Source organism: Felis catus, chromosome E3 (genome assembly GCF_018350175.1).
Source record: "Felis catus isolate Fca126 chromosome E3, F.catus_Fca126_mat1.0, whole genome shotgun sequence".
NCBI lineage: Eukaryota > Metazoa > Chordata > Mammalia > Carnivora > Felidae > Felis > Felis catus.
Window position 1 is genome coordinate 13871283 of NC_058383.1, and position 17043 is coordinate 13888325.

Genomic DNA, 17043 nt, shown 5'->3' on the forward strand with positions numbered 1-17043 from the left:
GGGACACCAATCTGGTCTCTGTGAGTTTTGTTTTGTTTCGTAGGTATCACACGTAAGGGAAATCTTGCAGGATTTATCTTTCTCTGAGTTATTTCACGTCGTGTAATACCTTCAAGGTCTGTCCACGTTGCAGCAGATGGCAAGATTTCATTTTTTGTGGCTGAGTGATATTCCACGGGATCCGTATGCCACGTCTTCTTTATCCTTTCACCAGTCGATGGACACTTGGGCTGCTTCCGTGTCCTCGCTGTTAACGTGCAGTGAACATGAGGGTGCAAGAATCTTTCCAAATTAGTGCTTTTGTTTTCTTCAAATACATAATCCAGCAGGGGAATTGCCAGATCATTTGGTGGTTCTGTTTTTTAATTGTTGGAAGACCTTCCAAGTTATGTTCCCGCCAACAGTGCACGAGGGGTCCCTTCTCTCCACATCCTCGCCAACACTTGTTTCTTGTCTTTTTGAGCATAGCCATTCCGACAGGTGTGGGGGGATAGCTCATCGTGGTTTTGACGGAAAGTGTTTGGTCGGTGGATGCATTGTATAGGTGAAAGATGATGGATTGAGTACCTGTGGGTGCTCCTCGTGTCCCCTCTCTTATACTTTTTGTTCTGCCTGTAGCATAGACTCTTTGTCTCTAAAGGAGCGCCAGACGGCATGATTTTCGTGTCTGGCTCTAAAGTTAGGAGGTGGAGAAGAATTGCAGCTTGCCTTAGCATCAGAAAGCCAATTTTTAATAACTGGAATCATGGAAACTTTTGACTGGGGAAAGATCTGAGAAAGATCAGGCGTTTGTAAATCTTCTGTCTGTAGCTTCCACGCCAGCTGGTCACAAAGCCTGTGCTTGAACACCCCCGAGACACCTTTCCAGGAGCTCCGTTCTGTCTTTAGGCAGGCTGCTACAAAAGTCTCGTCTTTCTTGGGCTGACGTCTGTTTCCCATGGAGCGCTTTCCCCTTGGAGCCATGTAAGAGAAGTCTACTTTCTCTTCCAAAGACAGCCTCCGTGTTTCCTGCCCTCCTCCCTTTCCCCCTTCCTGCAGCCAGGACCAAGGAGACAAGGCTTTGATTCTGTCCGTCATCCTCTGAATTCGTTCCAGCTTACCTACGGCCCCCTTAGAGTAAGGTCTGCAGAACTTGATGCTCCCGATGTGGTGTAACCAGTACCTATCACCCCCGTTTGCTCGGTGATACGTTTTTATTAAGGCAGCCAAAACTCGCATTAGAATGGCTTTGGGCTGATTGGAGCTTACCACAAAGTGAATGCAAGTACCAGCTGTTTTCAAGTAAAGGAAAGGAGAGGCAAGGCTTAGTAGGGGCAGATTTTTAAAAGACCTAAAGGGGCGCCTGGGTGGCGCAGTCGGTTAAGCGTCCGACTTCAGCCAGGTCACGATCTCGCGGTCCGTGGGTTCGAGCCCCGCGTCGGGCTCTGGGCTGATGGCTCAGAGCCTGGAGCCTGTTTCCGATTCTGTGTCTCCCTCTCTCTCTGCCCCTCCCCCGTTCATGCTCTGTCTCTCTCTGTCCCAAAAATAAATAAACACTGAAAAAAAAAAAAATCTTAAAAGACCTAAAGATTCTAAGTACACACTTAACAATTGGTGCTATTGTAGTTCCTTTGGGGTGTGTTTGCTTAGTTTTGTTTTTTCTTTTAACCCATCACTTATTTCAGCTTGTTAAGCTTTGAGGATTCATATTTCTGTCATGGAGAGTTAGTCCTTCCTTCCTCTGAGATTGCAGAGGACTTTGTGCTACATTTATTAGAGCTTTTGCTACATTACATGATAGCTATTTATGTCTTTCTTCCATTCAGATATGAGTTCCTCCAGGAGAGTAATCCTATCTTATCATCATCTTTCTCCTCTCCCTCCAACACTTAGCTTAGAGTAAGTAGGCTTACTATATTTGCGTTGAGTGAATGATTCAAAAATATTCATTCTCTCAATTTCTGCCTAGTAATAAATAAGTTCATTGCTAAGTAAGTCGAAGAGGACAGTGCCTGGATGCCTTTCGCAGCGCAGTAGAAACTTTGCCCTAGACTCTGCCCTGGACTGACTATTGATCCATTCTTTGACATTCTTTGTACGAGGAGGTTCTCTCTGTCATGCATTTACTTATTTGCATAGTCAGTTCTGCTGCAACGTTGCTTATGTGTTCCTAAAAAAATCACTGTGCTGTGCACAATGGAATAATTGAAACTGTAGGGCTTAGGGATAAAATGAGTTAGGAATACAAAAATTTCATCACTGACAATTGTTTTTTTTTTTTTGAAGTAAGAACCTTATAGGGGTGCACCTGGGTGGCTCAGTTGGTTGAGCGTCCGACTCTAGATTTCAGCTCAGGTCACGATCTCACAGTTCATGAGTTTGAGCCCCACATCAGGCTCTGCGCTGACAGTTGGGAGCCTGCTTGGGATTCTCTCTCTCCCTCTCTCTCTGCCCCTCCCCTCGCCTGCCCTTTCTCTCTCTCTCTCTCTCTCTCTCTCTCTCTCTCTCTCTCTCTCTCTCAAAATAAAGAAATAAACATTAAAAAATATAATAAAGAAATAAAAATTTTAAAAGATAGGAACCTTATAAAAATGATAACGTAGTTTTACATGCATTAAGTGATAAGAAACAAACACATAAATGCTACAATGAATATGGCATTTGCCTTGAAAAAGGCCTGAAGGTGGCTTGTGGAGGCGGATGTTGGGTTGCAGCTTACGCGTTATTGTGAAGAGGTGGAAAATTGGGACACCAGACGTGGACAGGTGAGCTCCAAATGTACAGGGAGCCCCGGGGTATCAGGCAGGAGTTTGAAACGTGAGCATTCAGTGTGGTGAATGGTGGTTCACTGTGGGCTTGGTTCAGCCTGGTGCTGTTTTCTGCATTCACCTAGTGTTTCTTGGTTTGTTTGTTTTTTGAGAGAGAGAGAGAGAGAGCACGAGCAAGAGTGGAAGAGAGAGAGAGGGAGAGAATCCCAAGCAGGTTCTACATTCGCCTTGGAGTTTGATGCAGGGCTTGATCCCACGACCACAAGATCACAACCTGAGCCAGTATCGAGAGTCAGATGCTCAACCAACTGAGCCACGCAGGTGCCCCTCACCTAGTGTTTCTTGCACGGAGGATCTGCCCGTAAGCAAACCCAACATTCACGGTGGAACAAATTCATGTTTTCAAAACAAGTGGTGTGCAGCCCTTTATGAGTCTGGTTTCTTGTTACATTTAGCACCTTTCTCTACAAATTGAAAGCTAGAGTTTGAATAGCTCTTACTTCCGGGCGCCTGGGTGGCTCCGTTGGTTAAGTGTCCGACTCTTGATATTGGCTCAGGTCATGATTTCACAGTTGTGGGATCGAGCCCCGCGTCAGGCTCCGCCCTGAGCGGAGACAGATTCCCCCCCTCTCTCTCTGTCCTTCCCCTGCTTTCACTCAAAACAAGACAAAGCAAAACAAAAAAGGAACAGCACGGAGGAAAGACTTGTACTTTACCCATCCCATTTCTGGTTTAAAAATAAAATTTCACCTCCTATCACTTACATGGTTGTGACTTGTTGGTGGCCTTAATTAAAAATAGGCTAATGCGCCAATATGATCACAGACTCTTGGAATTCGAAAGAACCCCAGAAATCAGGAGGCCCAGGCTTCTATTCAGTTCAGGTGAGGAAACCAAGGCTCTAAGAGGTGAAGTGATTTCCTCCAAGTTCTGGGCCAATGAGCGACAAAGCCAGAACGTGAATCCAGTTGATTTCTGAACCGTAATATATTTACTGCCTCTCCTCGCCAAAGCGTGTCATAAGGCAGATGTAAGTTCCATTCATGTAGGGGAGGAGTCTAACCTGAACTTACATTATTTCAGCCTCTCCGTTTATTCATGGAGGTGATCCAGTCCACAGTTACTATTCATAAACACACTTCCCGTTGTTTCATTGGTGTTTACCTATAAAATTTGGCACTGCACAAGCTCACCAAGTTGTGTCTTCTTCAGACCGCACGCTCTATAATTACATGTCTTTGTCAGGGCAGACGGAAAACCGTGTTTCTTTGTACTCAGAAAGATTTAAGCATTTGCCGTGAATTGATCTGGGGTTTTGAAGGAAACACATCCCTGGTTATGTTTGTGGAATTTGTGGTGCATTGCAGAGGATTAAGATTTCATTGCCTCTAGGCAGGACACGCTTTCTTTTTCCAGTTGATGGGTTTTATTTTGTTTATATCTGTTTCCCCCCCCCCCCCCCCCCAGTCCCCAACACGGACTGACTGGCTGGAAAATTGTATCTGAAGTGCACCTTTGTGTGAAAATCATAGTCTTAGCAAGGGCCCTGCAGGCCCGTTGGCCTTGGCCACTTTGCCTGACTTGGTCATTCCTAGTGTACAAGAAATTGAACCAAAGATACGGGGCGGCACTTGAAGAGAGCAGGAGGGGATGGTTAAAAGTGTGGGGTGAATGATCATTCCCCCCTCCCGCCTTTCCTATAGGAGAGGAAATAAACCAGTGTATTTTGAGCCCCGACTGTTTGCAAAGCAGTTTTAAATTCTCACTTTTTGGAGGTAAGTTTTGTTTTAAACCTGGGAGGTAGGCATTCTCAGGGGATGTTTGAATTCTAGACCCAATGCTTTGAAAACCCCCAGTTTCACCTGGAATCAGGTGCACAAAGCGTGGTGGTTAAAATAAAGCAGTTGATAGATCTGAGTAAATCAAGGTCTAAAGAAACACTGACCAGTGTCGGCGGTTAAAAATAGACTCCAGGGGTGAATGACTTCCAGCCATTTGTCTCTGGCAGAGCGGACTAGGTTGTGGGCCAGCACATTTCCAGTCTGGGGACATTCGCCCAGTGCCCTCTGTTTTATCTTGCTCTTTCTAAGCCAGTCCTCCCGTCTTTAAGGTCAGGACTTAAGAATGGCCTTCAGTTCTGCCTTCAGATTGATTGAAAGCCTTCCTTGGCACCTGAACAAGGAGGAAATCTTCAAACGGGCACATTTCAATTCCGTCGGCCAACGTGGCCTCTGTGAGCACAGGGAGTAGCGGTGAAGTTCCACGTGCTGCTGGGGGCGTGCCCTTGTCGGACCGAGCTGGGTGCTTGGGTGCAGCAGCGGACGGGCTGGGGGAAGACTGTTGCAGAGTGCGAACAGCCCCACGAACCGGGAGACGCTGTCGTTTAGGCTCTGAGATGTCCTCCTTGTGTCTTTGTTCAGTTCAAGTGCCTGGGGTGCCCGCGGGAATCATCACCGGGCAGCAATCTTCCGAGTGGTGATTTTCTCCTTTGGGAGGACCTTTTACCTCCGACAGAATCGAGATCTCAGATTTCAACGGTACTTGAGGTCGGGTGAACGATATGGGGACGCGAAGAATTTCTCTCAGGTTACCCTTCTAAGTGTTCTTGAGTTGATTTGGCAAAACGTGTCTTGCTGTCTTTTCCTCTTCCTTCGTGTTCCGCTGCAGCGATGCGTGTCCTCAAGAAAAGGGTGATTCAACAATTATATTTTCAATCCGCAGGGGTTTTTTTGCAGCTGAAGAAATTAACTCTTACCCCTTGCCTGGTTGTAGAAGACTTTATCCTATAAACCTTCATCTTATCCCCCTTGTTTCAGTTTTGGGGTGTGTGTGTGTGTGTGTGTGTGTGTGTGTGTGTGTGTTTGCCATCATAGGGATTTCCAGGACAAAACCCTGTCCCCCCCTTCAACCCCATGTACTTTGGACCCCATGATTGCAGCATTCTTACCAGCATTTATTGGTGCTTGATGTTTCATTGCTGGGTGATTTGTCTATGTAGTTCTTAGCAGTTCTGTTTAGCTAATTTTGAAAAGGTTTTTTGCTTTGGTTTTCTCATATTGAGTATATTAGGCCCACTGCACAGTTACTTGACTCTGTAGCACCTTTGTGGATTTAAACCGTGTTCTGTTGCAAGTGTAAATACGATAAAAGGTGAAAAATAAAAATCCTCTGACACCTCCCTATGACTAGTCCCCAAGTGAAGCCAGGTACATTTTCACATTTTCTCAATGCACATAAAATTGTGTATTTGTACTCGTAAAGTCTGTAGACAGCATGCAGACCACAAGCATGTTCTTTTTTTTTTTTTTTTTTTTTTTAAGTAGGCTCCAGTGCAGGCTTGAACTCACAACCCTGAGGTCAAGACCCTGAAATGAGATCAAGAGTGGATGGCTCAGCCAGTCAAGCGTCCAACTTGGGCTCAGGTCCCAATATCACAGTTCGGGAGTTCAAGCCCTGCGTCGGGCTCTATGCTGAGAGCTCAGAGTCTGGAGCCTGCTTCGGATTCTGTGTCTCCCTCACTCTGCCCTCTCCCCTGCTTGTGCTCTCTTGCTCTCAAAAATAAAAAATAAACCTTGAAAAAAAGAGAGAGAGAGACACTTAACTGACTGAGCCACCCAGACTCCCCAAGCATATTCCTAAAGAGGCTTTACTTACCTTCGATTATTAAGATATTCCTCCTTTAACATGATGTGTTTTGGATTGCCCTGCTTTTGTTTTGTTATAGGAAAAAAAACCCCAAAACTATTAGAATCTTTTATGATTCAAAATAGAACATTAGTTTTATTATATATCAAAAATGGATGCTTAAACTTCATAATAGCTTCCAATTATTTTACATTTGCTTGTGTTATATACTATTATTTTATTGCAGTATAATGTTCAATTATGGAAATGACTCCAAAGAGACATGATTTTTCTGGCTTCATGTGTAATTGTTTATTGAGTATTTTTCTCATTAGAGCGGTTTTTTTCTTTTTGAATTGCAGATATAAAGAAACTTACTTAGACTTTGTAAATTGATTATTATGTGGCTACAGAAATCAAATATTTGCCAAAGTACTCACTATATATGGAAGGCATTGTGTTTGGGATTGAAATGAAGGCACAGATTTTAAGCGGTCCCTCCTCCTCTCTGAAACTAGTCACATGTACTAAAACACCAGTAGAGTATCTAGTAAATGCCTAGTAAGTTCCCTGGGCGTTTAGTCTCTAGAAGTTCTTCAGAGGGTTGGGGGGGGGGGCCAAGGGCTCTGGTGCCTGGAGAAGGTTTAGCAAGGTCGTTTGACTAAAACAGGGCTTCGAAAGGCAGAATTCAGAAGCACCTGTATGTGTGTAGAGGGGACAGAGCGGGAGACCGAAATCCTGGGTGGTTATCCGGAACAGAGCGAGAGTGCAACAGAGGGCCATGGAGAGGAGCTGGGGCTTTAGTCTACGTATGGGGAGAAGCCACTGGAGAGTTTCAAACCGGATTGACATGACCGCATGGTCTGGTTTATATCTCAAAGGCTCACTCAGGCTGCTGGGGAGCAGCAGATTCTGTAACCATTGGTTCATTTGTGTTAAATGGCATCAGAAGCAATAATTCACACCTGAGCCATTGATTAATGTTAAGGGGGGACTGCAAATAGATAAGTGCTACGACTCTGAGCTTTGATGGTGGGTACGGGGGGAGCCAGAGTGGAAGTAGGCAGGGATAGACTTGATTTTAGTCACATCGAGCCAGGGATGATGGTGGGACGGTCAGGTGCACGCGGTCTTTGGGAATTTGGAAAAGAAACAAAACGGGTGCCGTATTTTGCCTTTTGCTATTCCGGTTTGAAGACGTTTCTGAAGATAAAGTTCAGGTAAATTGCAGGAGGGTGGAAGCCATTGCGACAGCCCAAGTTGCAAGCTTCCACTTGGGACATTTGCCTTCCGGGATTATAGTTGGACGTGGGAGGCAGCACTACGGTTTTGGCCACTGACTCCAGTTCCCGAGGACAGTTATTACAACTTCCCACGGTTTACTTCTGGAGAGTGATTGTAGCATTTCAGATTTGAGAGGCAAGTCAAGCAGACAGGTAGTTTCAGAGTCCACGGTGCTAGCCATTCCCCTGTGGAGCCCCACGGATAGGTAGTTTCTAAAAGGCCGATGGCCTTGTCCTCCTCACTGCCTTCCTGGACTGCCTTATCGACCCGGCGCTTCAAATTTTATATCTGAACATGTTTCCTCTTTCTAGGATAAATTGAGGATGATGAATTACATGGATGGTTTATAGAAAATCACTTTAAGGATTGGTAGATATGTTCCCTAAAAAAGATAAAATATTTCAAATATAGGGAACAGAGCAACACCCCCCCCCTCCCATACACCCCCACACAAACACACACCCCAGTTTTAAAAACCTCTTTCAGCTTCACAAAAGTCATGGCGGGGAATAAACAGATTTTCTCCTTCTGCTCCTTAAGAAAAAACTCTTTGGTGTAGAGATCCTTAGTTTATAACTTAAGATGTGGCGTATGTCAAAATCCGTACAAATCAAGTGGATAGTGTTTGTTAACCTACAGGTGAAATGTTTGAGAAGACTGAGTTCTGGAACGGGAGAAAGCAAAGTACACAAATGATTCTGTTCTTCCCAGGGGCACGCTACCAGCGGCTTGTTAGGGAACTCATGGGATCTCAGAAGTCATGTAGTCCAGTCTCCGTTCCACAACTAACTCCTCAGAGTTTTTGTCATGGTCATTCTTGACATGAGTGTTCCCTTGCCATGCCCAGCGAAGAGCCAATTAGAACATTAGCTTGTTCCCCTATGGCAGCCAAGGCCATCACAGGTGGAAAGTTTGCTCTGCAATACACATCCTTTGGTCTTAGCTCTGCCCGTGACGTCATTCGCAGAAGGTCTGCTTCCTCTTCCATGAGACAGTCATCAAGGCCTTGAAGGTGGCTCACGGCCGTGCTTACAGACAAGACTCTGTAACTCCCTGTTCTACGTGGTGAATGTGCATGGAGCCAGGATGGGAAATAATCACCACGAATAAGAGCTCGCTGTTGTTGAATTCACAAGAGCTTTCACGACTATGTCCGGTACCAGAGGCAGCTTCTAATCGTCTCCCACCACCCCGCCCCTCCAGCAGCCTACATGCTGGTAGAGAACCCACCCGGGAAGGAATGGAAGAAGTAATTTCCAACAGTGGCCTTTGGGAGGGGGAGACACTGAAGGACTGGTGACCTTGTGGATGGCATCCCTCGGCAACGGTGCCGGCTGAGGCTTTCCCAGTAGTCTGTGGAACAGTGCTTTGCAAACTTGAACTTGCGTATGGACGGAGGCTGCAAATTGAACTCCATGACAAGATCTAGGTGATGCTAGCGTTGCTGATCTGGGGGCCACACTTGGAATAGCGAGGTTGTAGAACACCCTGGAATCATAGTATGAGGGGGTGGATGGTTTGGGACCAGAAAGTCAAAAGTGCCTTAGAGAAACTGTCAAGAGTCCTCTCTTCCCTGATCTCTCTCCTTTAAACAATCGCAGGCTCTATGATATCAGGCACAAACAAGCAACTCGCACAGATTCATTCTAGAGGCATCTGTGGTGCTCACCCATAAGCTAGTCAGACAGATTGCCGGCGTTTGGCAACACCCAGGTCCCATGGGCCACAGCAGGTTGTTTGAACAGACTTGGGGAGATTCGTCATCTGTCCTCAGGAGTACGGGCGGGCATGTCTGAAAGCTGACGGAACTTTCCTTGCCAAATGAATGCACGCTATTTCCCAAGGCAAAACCCACTTCTTGTAGTGACCTGCTGAGAACAGGATGGGAGTGGCTCTTGGAGTTTTCCCACAGTGCACTGCAGAAACATTGGTTTTAGGATATTTGATGATGCTTTGAAGGAAGAGCCTCCTCCTCTGCTACTCACCGAGTGACAGCAGCGTGAACTTGGTAGAGACCTGAGGGCCCTGATCGTGCCCGTGGGAATGAACCTCCCCCTCTTCCTCTGCAGCTCTCAGGGCACAGCTTGGGCCAGAGTGGTCCACCCGCCTTGCATCTGTGATCCCCTCCTCCCTTCTCTCCAGAACAGAAAAACTTCCTCGCCACTATGAGGAATCACAAAGGTTCGCATCACTCCTGCATACTAGGGTAACCTGAGACCTTCTCTTGGATCCCTGGACCCTGGGGAGAAGGTGGTTTTGAGGGAAAAGAAGTAGACGGAGGGATGTTGGATGATGCAGGTGACACTCGCGTTCTAGAAGGATGAAGTGTGCATTGTAGTTGCAGACTCTGAAGCAGTGAGAGAATAAGCCAGTGTTGACTGTAACTTACGTCATCCCTGCGTTGCGGAAGGTTAAGAAGAAACGGGGCCGGGGAGTTTTTGTATGTAGGGCCAGGGAGCTGAGAAAAGCCTAGGATAGACTCAACTCACGGGAGGGAAATTCTAACTTCCCGTCCTCATACCCCCCACCCCAGCCTCTTTACTCAGGGTCCCAGTGATTGTCTAATCTGTGCCTGAAGTCAGGTAAAACGGGTCACAGTGTGCAAAGCAAGAAGTTAGAGTGATTGATAAAATTTCAGTACATCTTTGGTACTGGTGGCTTTTTACCTTTGTCCTTGAGAAAATCATCTTTGGTAGAATTCAGAGTGTTGAAAATAAGGTTTAAACCCTACAAGCCAACCTCTGCCAACCTTGACGGGCACACCGACCTCGTAGAGCGTGAATGTTACTGGCCACATGTCTCATTCCCTGGCCCCATATCATGAACGTGTTAATACCACAGACATGTACAGATCCAAGAAAGGTTGCTTATTCCAGTAAAAGACCAAATGCCAAGGGCGCGATACACCAAAGCCTCAGAAGGTGACCAGGATCAGATTAGCCTCACGATTATTGCCCCTTCTGACTGTGGACAGGAAACCCTCAGGCGAAGACGTTAGAAGTTAGCAGCAAGCCACAGTACAAGAGGAAGGTGTCACGTCTGCAAACAGATCTGTAAGCTTGACAGCTTTGGAGTCCTCGCTTTCCTTAGCAATGAAAATGTTGGAGGGAGGGCTGTCTTGCCACACTCTTTGCTTCTCCCTCACAGCCTCACTTGATTGTTCTGCGTGTGAAAGATAGGATGATTAGGTACCAGGAAGACTGTTTCTCAAACCAAACACCTGAAGTTGTAATTCGTTTTCAGTGCTTTGGTCCCACCTCCTGGAGAACTTCCAAAATAAGCAAATGGGCTCCTTGTTGTCCTCCAGTATAAGGAATGTGTGCGGTGGCTTTTGTTAGGGTGAGAGCCTTGTTCCTTAGATTTGCTGTTTATGGAGAGCAGGCAGGCTGTGTTGCATGAATACAGACTTGGGGTTGAAAGTCCTTTTAGAACTTTCCCTTGTTAGAACCCAGAAGTATCTTGTTAGGTTTTTCTTTTTCTTTTTCTTTTTTTGCTTTTTTTAAAAAACATTTAATCTTATTTTATTTTTATTTTTATTGAAGTTTATTAATTTCTTTTGAGAGAGAGAAAGAGAGAGAGAGAGAGAGAGAATGAGAATGTGTTTGCGTGACCTGGGGAAGGGTAGAGAGACAAGTAGAGAGAAAATCCCAAGCAGGCTCTGCGCTGTTCAGTGTGGAGCCCAAGATGGGGCTCGAACCCACGAACCGCGAGATCACAACCCGAAATGGAATTACGAGTCGGATGCTCAACCGACTGAGCCACCCAGGCACCAGAGTGGGCACTGGTTTTAAAGGTGGCTGTGCCTGTGTGTGTGAACACGCCCAGTGTCGTGCGGGGCACCCGGTCCACAGCCAGACAGGGCTGATGAGGACAGGCCAGGCGACTGAGACCCAGCCGCTGGAGGGCAGAGGCAGAGAGGCACGGGGGATGGAAAGCAAGCAGGAGGTGATCTTGTCCAGGTGATGAATATGGAGGCCGGCTGGAGGACCCAAGGAAGAATAATGGGGATCTGTCTTTGAGGCCAAAGCGCAAAAGCCTGGGCTTTCTCTGAAACTAGTACTTGGAGTTTTTCCAGGGTGCTGACGTGATTGGAGATTTTATCCTTCGATACCTTGACTCTCCCATCAGGCCTGCACATGGCGTCCGTTCAGTTGCTTTGGGCCCAAGACTGATCCTTGGGGCCCATACAGCGGGATAAAGTGCCCTACCATCAATAACTCCAAATCGATAAGATATATAGAGATCCACGGGGCGCCTGGGTGGCGCAGTCGGTTAAGCGTCCGACTTCAACCAGGTCACGATCTCGCGGTCCGTGAGTTCGAGCCCCGCATCAGGCTCTGGGCTGATGGCTCGGAGCCTGGAGCCTGTTTCCGATTCTGTGTCTCCCTCTCTCTCTGCCCCTCGCCTGTTCATGCTCTGTCTCTCTCTGTCCCAAAAATAAATAAACATTGAAAAAAAAAATTAAAAAAAAAAAAAAGATATATAGAGATCTTCATTAGCTCTGATTAGCTAAGCTTATCTCTGAACCTCACAGATAACGGACACTGACCTAGAAGGCCGAAGGTTTCCTGCCACTTCCATACTTTTCCCTCGGTACCTGTTCTACGCCAGCTCCTGGGAGTCTGGGGACGTCTCTCGTTCGTCTTTGTAGCCTCGGGGCCGAGCACAGGGCTGGGCACACGAAGTGACACTAGTCTTTTCTTTGTATGAAGTGAGAAAAGCCAATTATATATATGACATTGACACTCTAGGGCTTTTTCAAGACTTTTTGATGCCCCCATCTCTACCCCCGATAGGTCACAGTCTACTTTTCTCCTCCTTTTGGAGGAAACAGTTCGCCTTTGCTCCGATTGGCTAAGAGACTGCAAAAGAAACACAGTGCAAGCCCAGGTTGACCTTCAAGGCCACATCATTCTGTAGGCGGAAGCCATCCTAGTGGGCTGCAGTCTGCACATTCAAGGCTGAAGGCAGATTTTTGGCCTTAAGGCATCAGAAAGAAAGAAACATGGGCGTACGCTTAAGGGTGGATGCTTTTCGTGGTGCGAGGCTTACGAGGAATAAACTTGAAATAGGTTTGAGTACATTGACCTGTAGTCTGTCGATTTTTCTTCAATGCCTGTCGTAGGTTAATCTTGGAACCAAGGTGATAGCCAAAGTAGCTTGTCTGATAATGTCAGCCTCTAACCTGCTGGTCCCCACACAACTTTCCCAGTAGGCTTGCTGGTGTTTTGGCAGATACAACGGCTATTTTTTCCTGGTTAGGATTTTGCTTTTACTAGGAGCCCTGGAGGCCCTCGGAGGTTTGCGATACAGACTTCAGCCCACAGCTTAGCCTCCCAGATGGTAATTAATGTTTACACAAAATGACAAGCACAAAATGGAATCTCTCTGAGCCCTGCCAAGCACCCACCATTCCCCTGATCTCCCACTCTTGCAGTGTTTGAAAATTAATTTGCCTTGAACAAACAGTGGGTTTTCCTCAATTTATTTGTACAGTTTCAGTGACCGAGCAGAAGAGCTGCGAGGCTGAATGTCATCCTTCCGTTCGTTCGAGTAATTGAATCTGCTAATGGAACAAACTGGTCTCTGTTTAATGATTTGAAGAAAAGACGGAGAGGAGGAAAATAAAGAAAGGTGTATGTTGGAGGAGGTAGACCTTTTCTGCAGAACACCGTTGCAATGCAGAGCTCTGGGGACAGAATCCAAAACTTGGGGAGAGTTCAGAGTATTGCTGAATTAATTCAGTAGTGCAAAATTTGTTTTTATTTTACTTTATTTTATTTTATTTTATTTTACTTTATTTTACTTTATTTTATTTTATTTTATTTTATTTTATTTTATTTTATTTTATGTATACCATTCATTGTCAAGTTAGCTAACAAACCGTGTATACAGTGTGCTCTTGGTTGGGGGGGTAGATTCCCGTGACGCATCGCTCACATACAACACCCAGTGCTCATTCCAACAAGTGCTCTCCTCAATGCCTGTCACCCGTTCTCCCCTTCCCCCGCCCGCCCCATCAACCCTCTTGTTGTAATAAGTATATACAAAATACGCAGTCTTTGCTAAAAGGAGATTTTGTTTGAGGTAAAAGAATAGACAAGAAGGTGTTCAAGGAATGGATATGGCTACTAACTTTAAATAATTCAGTGTTGAATTCACAGAAATAGGACGCTTCCGTATGTTTCTGGGCTTTCTAATGTTGAACATTTTCAGCATTTATTAATGTTTCCACTCTGCCTTAATTTAAAGTCTGGGTCCTTCCCCCACCATACCTTATTTGGATGCAGTCTTCACTCCGTTTGTGTGGTGAGGTCTTGGTGGCTCTGTCATTTGGACAAATAAATAGAGCTGTTAACTAGAAGGCTCTATGTAATGTATGTAAAGCCGTTAACTAGAAGACTCTATGTAATGTAAAAATAGGACACACCTGTATCTAAGTGCTGTGGGTCAGACATTTGAAAAGATGGATGGACACATTGCCTAATGGCCAGTGCCCCACGTAGTTTCCTTGTTGTCTTTAAGGCTTGTGCATATTTGCTGCAGTAATGACCTTGTCATGAGCACACCATAATAGGGCTCTCTAATCGAGTGTAAAGACATGGGAAGACTAGAAGCACAGAAATGTGCCTTAGGGGAATTCTTCCCACTTCTCTTCTTCCTCCTTAACCATCAACATCCCCCAGTTCCTTTCTGTCCAAATGCACCCAGTTAGAACCAGTTGGAAATGTTGCAGAGGAGATGGAAGGCCATATCCTATCCCCATTTCTGAAAGGCAAATATTTATCTGTCCTCCGGGTGAAGAGCTTTTTTAAAAAAATTCTGTCTAGTGGGTAAAGCAGTTTGACTAGAATAAAGTCACTTTCTGAATTGACTTCTTCGATGGTGCGGTTAGATTGTCCGTGAAGGGACTCATTTAAAAACACACAGTTCAGGGGCACCTAGGTGGCTCAGTCGGTTAAGCGTCTGACTTCAGCTCAGGTCAGGATCTCACGGTTTGTGGGACACTAACCCCGTGTCAGGCTCTGTGCTGACAGCTCAGAGGCTGGAGCCTGCTTCAGTTTCTGTGCCCCCTCTCTCTCTGCCCCTCCTCCGATCTCAGATCATGTTCTGTGTCTCCCTCTCTGTCTCTCTCTCTCTCTCTCTCTCTCTCTCTCTCTCTCTCTCTGTCTCTCTCGCAAAAATGAATAAATGTTAAAAAAAATACATAGTTGACCCTTGAACCACCTGGGGCCCTGGCACCCCCTCCTACACAGTCAAAAATGCACTGTTAACCTTTACCTACCCAAACACTTTACTAACAGCCTACTGTTGACCAGAAGCCTCACCAGTAGCATAAACTGTTGTTTGACACATATTTTGTATATGTATTATATACACTGTCTTCTTACACTAAAGTAAGCCCAGAGAAAAGAAAATATTAAGCAGATTATAAGGAAGGGAAAATACATTCATGGTATTGTACTGTATCTATATTAAAAAAAAAAAAAAGTCTACATGTACGTGGGCCTGCGCAGTTCAAACCTATCCTGTTCAGGGGTCAGCTGTAATGCCTTTTTTTTTTTTTCTTTTACAATAATAGTCCATATTTACTATAGAAAGCTTGTTTTGCAAAGTTAAAAAAAAAAAAATTTTTTTTTTTTTTTTTTTTTTTGGGACAGAGAGAGACAGAGCATGAACGGGGGAGGGGCAGAAAGAGAGGGGGACACAGAATCGGAAACAGGCTCCAGGCTCTGAGCCATCAGCCCAGAGCCCGACGCGGGGCTCGAACCCACGGACCGCGAGATCGTGACCTGGCTGAAGTCGGACGCTCCACCGACTGCGCCACCCAGGTGCCCCAAAAAGAAAATTTTTAAAATGAAAAGCTGTGGTTGTTTCTGAATGATGGGATTACGATGAACATTTTGATGCATATCTTTCTAATCTTTTTTCTGTGCCTGCGTCTACCCACGGATACAGGTAATTTTCATTTTTGAGAGTCCATACTGGTGATAGTGCCCTTCGTTTTACTTGGTAGTAATTTTGTGAAGAAATGTTTTCCATGAAACTATTTTCAGCTGTAGTTTGGGGAACACTGATCGTTTAGTTTGTGCTCTACCTCATGGAAAGAACTTAATTTTTACAACAACCCTTTGAAGTACTTAACCGTATTTTGCCATAAGTTATTGGACGTCTGGAAACATAGTAGTTCATCACAGGGGCATAACACAGCAAATCTCAACCCTACCACTCCCAATGCCCTTTTTGTGTAATATAAGAAACATTTAGGGGCACCTGGGTGGCTCAGTCAGCTAAGCGTCCGACTTTGGCTCAGGTCATGATCTCACGGTTTGTGAGTTCGAGCCCCACGTCGAGCTCTGTGCTGACAGCTCAGAGCCTGGAGCCTGCTTCCGATTCTGTGTCTCCCTCTCTCTCTGCCCCTCCCCTGCTCACGCTCTGTCTCTCTCTCCTACAAAAATAAACAAACATTCAAAAAACAATTAAGGGGGCACCTGGGTGGCTCAGTCGGTTGAGCGGCCGACTTCGGCTCAGGTCATGATCTCACGGTCCGTGAGTTCGAGCCCCGCGTCGGGCTCTGTGCTGACAGCTCAGAGCCTGGAGCCTGTTTCGGATTCTGTGTCTCCCTCTCTCTGACCCTCCCCGTTCATGCTCTGTCTCTCTCTGTCTCAAAAATAAATAAACGTTAAAAAAAAATTAAAAAAAAAAAAAAAAAAAAGAAAGACAAAAAACAATTAAAAAACCTAATGTGTTCTTATTTTTCACTTTCTGGAACAAAATATATAGTCAAATTCTTATCTATACACATGATTTAAAAATGCACACAAAACCCTAAATGAAAAGTAAAGGAGAAACAAGTAGCAAGTAACTTATAATAGCGTAACATGATTTTAAGTATGTAAATATTTACATTAGAAGACAACGAAATGGTCAGATGTTTGAATCTGTACGTGGGATGGTATATAAATACGGCTGCTGCAAAAGCAGATACATACAGGTCCGTGGGTCTTGATAATTCAGATGTCAGGATTAGCCATACCATTGGTGTCGTGATTTACCCAAATGGCGAACAACTAACTGTGCGTTGTTCGTGACAAGACATGACATCACAGACACGGGGGCGTACAGTGGTTGCATTCCTGGAAAATCCAGTGTATTAACACTATACAAAAGTTAGTTTGCGTTCATATGCCAAAACAGAGTTAGGTTCTAGATTCTTCAGCCGTGCAAATGTCCAGTGGGATTTTAGAACATTAACTGAGATGTGTGTCCTTGTTCTTCTAATGTCCCTAAGAGCCACCAGTGCTGTGACAGCCAATCCCACTCCACAGAGTTTGAGAACTCCACTAGGGGTGGTATCCTCGAAGGAGAACCATCTCTTACATGGCTT

General features: G+C 45.4%; 1 protein-coding gene and 1 non-coding gene across 11 annotated transcripts in view; one reads left to right on the top strand and one right to left on the bottom strand.

Annotated features, from left to right (window-relative positions):
- The window catches only part of AUTS2 (activator of transcription and developmental regulator AUTS2), a 1119695-nt gene that overhangs the window by 1067340 nt on the left and 35312 nt on the right, over positions 1-17043 (top strand). The gene's annotated exons all lie outside the window — the stretch shown is intronic.
- Positions 11332-11423, bottom strand: TRNAT-CGU. The gene is given in 2 exon segments: positions 11332-11379; positions 11387-11423. It is a non-coding gene; the product is annotated as a tRNA-Thr (tRNA).